Consider the following 8,496-nt stretch of genomic DNA (forward strand, 5'->3'; position numbering starts at 1 on the left):
TGTGTATGGACACATACAACATACAAGTGTGTGCATATGTGCATACACAAATGATCATCCAGTCTGCAGCAATTAAGAATACTGCAGACAGTGAGGGATTATGTATGTGAAATCGCACACTCTAAGATAACAGATAAGTTCGGTTAAAGCTGCTGCAGGGAGCTGGCCAAAAATTGCTTTCTGCTTGGCTCCTAGTCAAACAGAATGTACAATGATTTTTCTCTGATTGCAGGTTGTTAGGTTTGATAAGATAAGCCCACAGAGTCCTGACCTAGAGAGAGAGAAATTAAACTGGTATTAGTTGAAGGTTATTCTGTCTCTAATGTAGGTAAGCCTGCTGTGACCCTATCACTGCATATGGCTTTGTTTCATTCATTGATGAGTACCTGTCCAGAATGCATTCATTTGCTTACAGGTACGTTGTGTAAGAGAATGCTGTCTCCTGTCTGGAGGTATGTGTTGTTGAATACACTACTGTGCATGGCAAAGTTCACATTTGCTATTCATGTGTAATAATAACCCTTCACCTCCATTCCCATTCAGTGAAGTTATTTTCATTTTCTCCAGCTGGCTTCAGTATGAAGCCATAGGGGCCATGGGTGCATATGTGTGTGTGTGTGTGTGTGTGTGTGTGTGTGTGTGTGTGTGTATGTGTATTCACGTATAAGTAAGTGTAAGTGAAAGGTAAGTGAACAGATCATCCTCTTCTCCACCACTATATAAAGCTTACCGAGGTAAACTTTAACTGCACTTTTATCTGCCAAAACACTGTTATGTCTATAGTTCTATGTGCATTCAACCCCAGAGCCAAGGCTGTTATAATATGAAAAGTCACTTTAATTCACCTGCCCAGATATAGCAAAGTAATCATAACCCACTGGGCCTTGCTTTTCATACATATACAATTTCATAATACTTCATACAGGTGAAGTTATTTTGGACAAACACTCAGAAACAGATACCTTATAAAGGTTACAGCGGTGAAAGCAGATTACATTTTTAAATCGATAGATGCTCCTCTCTCCCTGCATCACCATGAGCTGGTATATCTGCCCCAGGCTATGTTCCCAGTCCACTACATCACCAAAACACATTCCCAGTCTATCACATAGGTGTTGGAGGTGATATCACTTTTTCCATTTGGAGTTCAGTCATCTCATCAAGAGAGATGGCTGAACTCCAAGCAAGACATATTATAGAACTCCTGACAGCCTCAGCCAGGTTCAGAACCTGTTGAATTGAGCATCGTCCTGACTCATCCTCAGTCTGCCCATGACAAATGAATGTGATGAAAGTTTCTGTTCAGGTTCATATATACAGACCTGCTGTGCATTCTACTTCACTGGATTTTGAGCCTTTTAAAAATGCCTCCATAAGATATCACTTTAAAAAAAAGCTGAATGGATGCTGACTGGCAGTCTGAAACGCTTTCAATTATCAGGTATGTTAGAAAGTGCATTAGCTAGCAAATAAAGAAATCAGCTTGCAAAGCACAGAATGGGGAAGAGGGTCATGTTGGCTGATGCACTGAGAGGAGAGTAAATTTGGCTAATCCAGTATCTAACTCACTAAAGGGTTAGAATAGATGTATTTATACTACCACTGGTAGTGAGAGTTAAAGTAGATTTAGATACTGCAGTACCAATCCCACTGGTACAGAGGATTAAAGTAGATTTACCTACTGCAGCACCTAACCCACTGGGGGCTAGAATGACATTTTCAAGTCACTCCCCACTTCAGTTTTATTTTTTTAAACAAAATCTTTATCCATATATGATCTAATTACTCCCTGAGCTACTGCATTTTTAATATTGGTCTCTCCAAATGATGTATCTATACAATGTGACTAGAATAACAAACCAATAATACAAACCAAGCTCCTGTAAATTAGAAACCAACAATAAATACCTGAATACATCGCTCAAGGAATACCATAGTATAGCACTGGATAGCCATCTTTATTGTTTTTTTATTTATTTCACATGGTTACATGTGTAAGTGGTCAAACTGTCTAAAAGAGTTTTTGTCACGACAAGCTTTGTATTTGATTAATCACATATGTGTTTTTTTCCCCAGAAGATATGAATCTCCAAAGAAGACCCCCCAATAGTGAAAATAATTTTCAATTCGATCTGCACACAAATTACAATCTCAACAGATTATATTTATTCTAGTAACAGCATTTCATTAGACAGCATTTTTCTAGACAAAAATACCTTTTTGGCAAGTTCACCAATCCATACCACCTTTCCTCCATTTCTCCCTGTTTTGAAAGGAGAGGTCTTGTGAAGTCTTATTAACTGTGTCAGCACCAGATTTGTGTTGCATCTTTAATAGGAATTTCCTAATGATCAAATGCTAAATGAAGACACTTATTTCATCTGGTCTCTTTAATTTCCAATCATGAATGAATTAGCACATTACTTCCATTTGTTTTGGTTTAATTATGCAGGGGCCTTCTACTCTTCTGGAAGCAAGTCTACACCAAATTACCCTCCTTGGGAATGAAAAGGCCTAATCAGGCACAAATCTAAAACAAACCACTTCCATGTGACACATTATTTTCCTTTGGGTCTGATGCATGTTAGAGTTCATTAGAGCATGAATGGGAGGATCATTACAGGTGTATCTGTTACAAGTAAGTGATGCTGTATGGAATGCATTATCATTTTGCTTAATGAATTTTACATTTGATGAGATACACCAAGATAGTGTTTCCCAATCCAATCTGCTTGGTCCCCTAGACAGTCCACATATTTACTCGATCTCAGCTCCTAAAACACATGAACCAGATAACATGGTGTACTGAGAGCTGGGAAAGAGCAGTGGGTATCACCTGGAGGTCCATGAAGACTGGCATTGTAAACACTATACTAAAACACATGCACTGCCTAATGTACAAACAATTAAAAAAATCTAAATTAACACAGAAACTAACTTTATGATACCGTTATGTTTTACATGTGTGTTTTGTATATGTGTTTCTGTGTGTATGTGCCTCACTTAGGGACTCAACTGCTTTGCTGTTTCTGGTGTCCTCTCAGCTGCCCATGTCGCTAAGGACCAAGGTGACAATGAATAGAGTTCTAAAAAGGCCCCTGTGTCAAGATTCCACCTTCCACCTTCTTTGAGATGAATCCAGTTTAATATTGCAGTGCAACCACTTCGTTCTGTTCATAACTGTGCACTGCTGTATAAGATTTCACCCAGTCATGAGAGGAAATTCATGCAGACAAGGTGCCTTCTAAGATCTAATAGGCTTCAAATGGCACAGTGAATGGTCACCAGAAGTGTTTGAGAGGCTTCTGCAAAGATGCATCTTTTCATGAAAGGATTAGCACTTTCATAAATTATAACTCTACAAATGGAGCTTCAACCATGCTCAGATGGATCCACATGTTACGGATAAAGGGGTACCGTTAATTACTGCTATTAGGAGGGTTAGTGCCTGTGGAGAAACTAATTGCCCTTTTTGATGTGACTAATAGCTTGAAGCCAACTCAATATTTAGTTGTTAAACCAGTCTTCAATGTATGTTGAAATATGTCAAGTCAAACACTCCAGAAAAGAGATTGTTTTTAAAAAAAAAAACAAAACAAACAAAACATATTAAGTTAGTCTACATGTGACTATGACAATTATTCACACTGTTAATGTTAAGAGCATGTGCTTTATTGCAGATTTTTATTTAGTGTCTAAGACAACACTAATTCTTGGAGCAGGGTTACTTTATGGCTTTTACATTGACTGAGTAAGACTGTATGAAGCTAATCCTGGATCAGTGTTCTTAGTAAGGTGTTTGATGTATATTGTCTCAGATATTATTGTAAGCTTTGTCTGTGAGATTATTAGTGGAAGCTGTTCAATTTCAGAATGATACTTATCTTGTACCATATAGCACTTCGCCTTGGCCACATTGTCTCATCTTAAACTATGTCTCTTCCAAAGGGCACTTCACTCATACAATGATCCATGACTATGGCAATGAACCCCATTATTCACTTCTGCAAATCCCCATGGTCTGAGTGGAAAGGATACTTAAAAGGTATTTTCTGACTGAAAAGATATTTTCTCTCTCTCTCTCTCTCTCTCTCTCTCTCTCTCTCTCACTCACTCGCTCACTTTCTATCTTTCTCTCTCTCTCTCACTCACTCGCTCAATTTCTATCTTTCTCTCTCTCTCTGTTTGTGTGTGCGTGTGTGTGTGTGTGTGTGTATGTCCGTCCTCTGAGCTTGGTGTATTTGACCATCTCAGCTCAAATATAAAATGTGCAAAGGGAATATCCTGCTACAGGTTTGGGGTCATAAAATGTCATAAGAGAATCACATTAGGAAGCTGGTATCTGCTGCTTAAAGCTTAATCCTTCCCTGGAGCGTAGACGCTTTACTCAGCAGTAAAGTGGTAAAGAAGATGTTCTCTCCAAGGCCAGCTCTCTGCTCTACTATCTGCTTTTGGACATTTTAGAAATTGGGCGGGTCTTTTTCTCTTTCTCCCCCCTCTCTCATACACACACATACACACACCAGAAATGAGCTGTAAGTTGAATTCCAAGTCCAAATGGAGTGTGCATGAATCTTGGAGCCCTGAGTCAAGAACACACTCTGCAAACTCATGCTTGAGCCAGATGAGATGCCATTTTGGAAAGCTGAGGGTTAGATCTTATCCAGGAGCAGAAATCTAAGGGTGTTAGGGATCATAGTATCTATGTAAATATATCTAAAAGTATCTTCTTCAATATTTAATAATTTACAAAAACAATGCTTAGTAAATACAGAAGCGTTGTGCTCAGAATATTACATTGCACATCCAGATGGTCTGTGAGATCCAGTACATACGAGTGCAGCTTTTCCAAAGTGTCACAGCACTGTGACCTTTTCCCTGCATCACTTGACAGCTTTCAGCAGACAGACCTGCAAATAGAGGTTTACATCTGTCTGGAAGAATAGTGAGAAGTCTGAAGGAGTATAGAAAAATACATGGCAGAGGGGTAGAGAAGGAGAGACAGAGAGAGAAAGAGGCCAAGGTTCTATGAAGAACTTCTTTCTTGGTCTCTCTGCATTGGCTCATTCATGGAGGTATCACTGGTGTTAAAATTATGAAGGACTCCTCAATACACACATACCATCATCTTTCTTCCAACAGTCTGGAGCAACAATTTACAAAGCCCTGATAATCCATATAAATCCAGAAACTTAGAATTTAAAGCTGCAGTGCTATGCAGAAGAAATTCATATGCCATTTGTGGACTGTAATAATGGTAGGAGGACTGGCCAACCAGTATGACTAGTCTGCTCACTGTTGCATATTCTGCTCTAGAAGAGAGTCACACTCAGCTGAATCAAAGCTGCATGGCCTTGATTTCCCTTTCATGTGGCAGTACATTACTGGGCTACATATCATTGTGGAAGTGGCTGGATTTCCCATGTCTTACAGCAGGCAGAGCAAGAGTACACCAATGTACAATGAAGTGCTACTAGTGAAGTGATCCAGACATAACAGTAATAGATTCCTGAATTGAGGTGGCTGTCTCTTTAAGTACTGCAAGACCCTGCAGAGTGCCAGATCCTCACACATTATCACCCCACCAGGTGTCTGCAATGGGTCATTTCTCAAGTTACAGCCCAAAGTCCACAACACAACTGATATATGCATGCACTGAGTCCAATAATACATAACATCTGCAGTTAAGTACCATTCTGGTGTTGACTTCCATTACTAAGCTTGTAGTATTGATCAGTAAAAAGGTTTGATGAATAAATTGTGCATGTGGATTAAAGCCATTTATGAAGCTACTGTTGTGCTAATGTGCCTGTGGAAGTAATTGGGAGAGTGGGAGTCCATGCAGACTTTTGTGAAGCTGCAGTATAATGATCAAGGTGTGATAGGTAAAGGTGTGCGTGGGCAGATGAGGCCCAACTAATGCAGATGATCATGGGAATATATTTTGAAAGTGCATTACTTAAAGGAAGATAATTTTTAAAATATGAATTTTAGTTGCAGCTTAGCCTTAGCTAAGAATGGTTAGTAGGTAAACTAACTCTATAGCTATATGTATAGGTTACCAGTCATTTTTTGCTAAATCTATATGCTTAGAGGTTAATTGTATAGCTTTCTGGACAAGTGTGCCTTTATTTACAGTGGCCTCTTTCATGAATGACCCATTTTAAAAAAGACAGATGAAGTCTGGATACTTTGTGTATGTCCATATAACTGTATTTATATCTTTTTGCAATGTATTCCTAAATGTTTATACAACAATGGGGATGTACCTATTAAATCCAAAGTATGAGTACTGCAGCCAATCCAGGCACATTTTAATGGATCTGGATCAACTATTTTAAGCCTGATCCACATATGATCATTTGGTAATGTTGTTTTTGTCACTGCATCATATACACAACTGACACAGAAGTGATATTCACATCTTGTGGCAGTGAAACTTGCTATCAAGAGCTCATTTTACAGTATAAGGGGTGCAGTGTGGAAATATTTCAAATATTTAAATGCCAGTATTTCAGGTGATGGCAACAACAGAGGGGCTTTCAATACATCTATATGATAAAGGAAATATTGGAGAGAATACAGCAAGTATATATAGGTCACTCATGAAAATCCACCCAAGCAACAAACATTGTAGAATGTTTTCAAAGAGAACAATTACAGAGGGGTTTACTGCTATGGATAACCAGCCAATGTTTGCAATAGTGAATGTAAGTTTTTATTGCCTTCTGAAATTTTGGAGTCATGGTATGTTCTTGACAGTAGCTACATTTAGGCAATTCTGGAACTTTAAAATAAAGTTGGTGACCACCTAGAGGTATTCCACAAAGCAGGATTTCGTAGTTATGCCAGATAAATTAAGATCAAAATTGAGGATTGTCTAATAGGAATGTCACTCAACGCTTTCCTATTGAACAGTCTTGTCTTTGGACTTAAATTAACTGGTTAAACTGAGATATCCTGCTTTGTGAAATAGGCCCTAGACTTTAGTTTTATTTTAAAACATGCACTGTTGCATACTAGTCAGTTTCAGGGTTCTCATACAGCCAAACATGTAATTCCCATCATATCTTCTTTTTTCCCCCTCACACTCACGCTTTCTACCAGAGGACTGGAGGTTTGAGGATGTGGCACTGTATTTTTGCTGTTTCTAGAATTGAATTTTTCTAGACTCAGTCTGATGTTGTCATTCCTGGGATCTGTTGGAGCCACTCCTCAAGATCAGGGATCACAGCACCAAATGTTCCCATCACCAATGGGTCACCAATGGGAAAACATGTTGTGAACATTCTCTCTGTTTCTTCTTTCAGTCCCATGTATTTTTACAACTTCTCATATTCCTTCCTTTGTATGTTTCCATCACTTTCAACTGCCACATCTATTCCCACTGCTGCTTTCCGCATCTTGTCCACTATCATGATGTCTGGTTTGTTCACCAATAATTGTTTATCTGTCTGGATCTGTCTATAAAAACACTCTTTTTGGACTGGGATTGTAGAAATTATCTGCAAATTTGGAGTATTGTTAAACCCATTTAGCCATGCTAATCTTCAAAAACCAAATTTCACAGAGTACCCTACACTAATCCAAGCATCTCTGATGGCCAGTTAAAAGAAATCTGCATAAGACTGCTTAAGGAACACAGCAGCGGTTCCTACTGCCAGTCAGTATGGATTTGGTAAGTGATTAGTGAATCAGCAATTTAATATCCCACATTCCAAAATCATACCTTGATCTACTGTGGCACCCTACTGGGATGTAAGGATGAGGAATCGCATGTGCTCACACACATATACACACACACGCTCAAGAGTTGAGAGCACCCACTTAAAACCATCTCATCTTCTGAAATATGCATACTATTAAATTACACGCAGTTCACTCTTCTTCCTCACTCTTGCTCACTCATTTTCCATCCCTTTTCATCTGTGTCTTTTAGCTTTACCCTCCTGCAAAAACCCACACTCAAATAAAAACCTTAATTTTAGGTTTCAAGGAGCCTCTTTTGAAGTTGCCGCTGTAATGCTTCAGCTTGTACATTTCGTCTCCAATGGCTCTCGCACAATGGTTCTGTGACCCATTGTTGAGCACCACAGGACAATGTTCTAGAACTGTAATTCAGATCCTCTCCACAACGGAGACAATTAAGAGTAAAAGCCAGAAGGATTTGCTGTGATGATCTTTTGCGAGTCAAAGATATTTAGCAAGCAGCAGCAGTACACGCACTCTTGACAATCCCATTCTAAAGCCGGCGTGTCCTACTTTGCTATTGGATGTCAGTCTTCCAACTGAGTAGAGCAAGAACAATCCTGGGGCCTTGTCATAGTGAGAGTTCAGAGTACTATGGCATAGTGGAGGAGCACAGCATGAACCCGGCTGAGCTGCTCTTCCACAGAGTGTTTTGTCAGGGGCTGATAGGAGAGAAACTGAGAAGCGTATTTATAAAAGTGCCACTGGATGCCTGGATGTGGAGGATTGCGACCTTTTGTCTTATTG

Source organism: Electrophorus electricus, chromosome 2 (assembly GCF_013358815.1).
Source record: "Electrophorus electricus isolate fEleEle1 chromosome 2, fEleEle1.pri, whole genome shotgun sequence".
Classification (NCBI taxonomy): Eukaryota; Metazoa; Chordata; class Actinopteri; order Gymnotiformes; family Gymnotidae; genus Electrophorus; species Electrophorus electricus.